This window comes from Bremia lactucae, linkage group LG10, assembly GCF_004359215.1.
Source record: "Bremia lactucae strain SF5 linkage group LG10, whole genome shotgun sequence".
NCBI classification, from domain to species: Eukaryota; Oomycota; class Peronosporomycetes; order Peronosporales; family Peronosporaceae; genus Bremia; species Bremia lactucae.
The window spans coordinates 1671683-1674556 of NC_090619.1; positions in this window are offsets into that span (position 1 = coordinate 1671683).

The window sequence follows — 2874 nt, forward strand, 5'->3', positions numbered from 1 at the left end:
ACATTTCGCTGGTAATGTAACCGTGTATGGTAGGTAATATTGAACTGTTAATAATAAAGATAATTTTATTCTCCTTATTTATTCCTTAAATAGGCTTTAATATTTGTGTAACGGACACCCTGTTACACAGGCCATACAACAGGTGTAATCGGATGCAATATACTGCTTCAGTACTAGCCTACCTGCACTAATTGCAATGAAGGTGAGGTGCCTCTGAATACTTCACGTACAGGACGTGTAGAGGAAGGTTTGATAATATCGCTAGCAACTGAAGGTCGTAATTTAGACTTGGAATAGGAAAAAAGTAACACTGTATCCAGATGAAAAGTTTTTAAGTAACTTCCTTATTGAAATAATATAATAATCTAACTATTTATTACGACTCATTGCTCACCGCCAGTTCGCGCGTCTAGCTGCCTTTGGCGAACCTTATCAATGCAGAGGCAGATTTTGCTATACTAATATATTTTTGGGACGAAAATAGGTTATGTTGTCATTTTGTTGTAATTGAATAAGAGCTACAGATTACAGGCGGGAGGGGGATACCGAAAGGGGTGTGTGGCTATACCGATTCGATTCAGTAATTTTACACAAAATTTCTAATATTACCGTACATGGTAATATTGCAGCGACAAGTGGAAACTTTTTGGTAACGAGAATTCATATTTAGAAGCCTATTTGAAGCCTTTCCAGCTTCAATAGCTCGAAAGGCCTGAAAAAGGGCTTTTCAATACATGCGAAATTTCTTTGTTAAATAGAAAAAAGATGGTTTATCAACAAAGAAATTACGTACGAAAGCTTGTAAAATCTAAAACAAACAAAAAATGTAGCATGCTTGCGCTCTTGGCGGGAACAGAAACAAGAGCACTAAGATTCGCTTGTTGTAAAGGTAAGCAGTGCAATTTCGCAGAAGTTATAGAAGTAAAGTTAAATATATATACAGTCATTCCTCTGCATTTATATAGCCCCGGTGGCAAGTTGAATCCTATTAAGTAGCGGTAACTTTAAAGTAGCGGAAATATTCATTACTAAATTTGAATTTTGTTAACATAACAATAACCTCTTGTTTATTAGGGGATTCACAGATGGGTTTTAAGGAGGATCAGCATGCTAATAGGTGACCAAACTTCTAAACAAGTTCTAAATAATCAAAATATTAAAATTCATAATGTCTCAGGTCCGCCATACCTACAATCTGAAACGTAAAATATGCCGTAAGAAAGCGGCAGACCAAAAGATTAGCCAGACCGTGTTGGCTTCTTGTGCAAAGGATCGGTTCAACCTCCTTGATGTAATCACCCAGGCTACAATCAGCAACATCCTCAAAAAGAGTGATCAGTTTGAGGCTATGGATCTGACGAGCTCAGTGCCAAAACAAAAAGGCCCCATATTGTCCAACACCCTGTTCTGGATGAAGCTGTTGCATTCTGGGTCCTTCAGTGCTAGAGTCGTGGAGTGGCTCTGACTAGTAATCTCATCGAGATGAAAGCCAAGGCCTTGCACAGAGCCACAATGTTCCAAACAAAGCAATTGAAATTTCTGCTGGCTGGCTGCGCACGTTCCAGCAGCGACACCAGCTACGTTCTCTTCGGATTCATGGTTAGAATTGAATCTGCTGACAATGAATCAATTGAAGTTGATCTGCATGGTTTTGGGCTACAATCACCAAGTAAATTCTCTCTGATGTCTTCAACATGGATGGAACGTGTGAGCAAGTTTTGTTGGGTTTATTTTGGAGTGATACATGGCTGATAAATTTAACTACTTCTAAGGCCTCTTTTAGAGTATGTCTCCAGAATTTGTTTTCGCAACAGCAAGTTGAGGGTCTGAAAAAATTAAGGTCTGATAGATGTTATGCTGTCAACATTTTAACACTTCTTCCTGTCATGTATTTATACCCGCTTTACTCTCGCCTTAACAGCAAATGGAGACGGATGAGAGAAGCTTCCGCACTTTTTTATTGGGCGTGCTAGGAAACCGCGTGCTTTCCAAAAAAGAATGGATCTCGACTGAGATTCTCTATCGGAACAACAAAAGGACCTGGATAACCGATGTACTTTATCATGAATTGCTGCTGAAGCTAGAAACTGACATGAAGGTTTGCTCTGATTGGTGCAAAACTCGTTAAACCTTGGCTTGTGCTCTTATCGCCAATGTCCTCACAGAAACAGAAGCGCATGATCTTTCTTCTCCTTGAAAATGCTCCCGCCTACATGTGGGAGAATCTTCAAATTAATCACGTCAATGTTCTCCTCCTCCCGCTCAATACAACTACCAAGATTTAGCTCATGAATGCTGGCATCATCTCAGCATGCAAGCGCCATTATCGTCGCCAGCACCTTCAGAATGCCCTGGACCGTGTCGAGCGTGGAAAGTTTAAGTTGTAAAGGTGGACTAGCTTACAGTAAAGGGTTGGTAAATGGCAGCCAGGGACGACATCACAAGTCAAACTGTTGCCAACTGCTTCCACCATACTGGTCATTTTTAACCAGGGTAGACAGCAGGAAGTTCCACAGATAGCTATGTAAGGTCTGGATGAGCAAGCTACAGGACAATAACTTTAAGCTACTATTTATCAGCTTCACTGCGCAATCCCTTGTCGGCCGAAAACCTCCTCGATTCCATTGAAGAGGATGAGGCAGCTCACCCTGAATTGGCTGATGATGAGATCCTGGCATATACGCAGCATGCTGAGGAGCAGAATGAAGAGGTGTCAGAGGAAGTCAAATATGCGTATTTTCAAGGGCAGAGAAGCAAGGAATTGGTATTTTTTCTTGTTTGCTTGACACGACCAAAGCTGAGCACCGCAATATATCTTAAAGTAGCTTGCAAATGCAACATTATCTCCGCCATGGAAGCACTGTGCAAAGCACC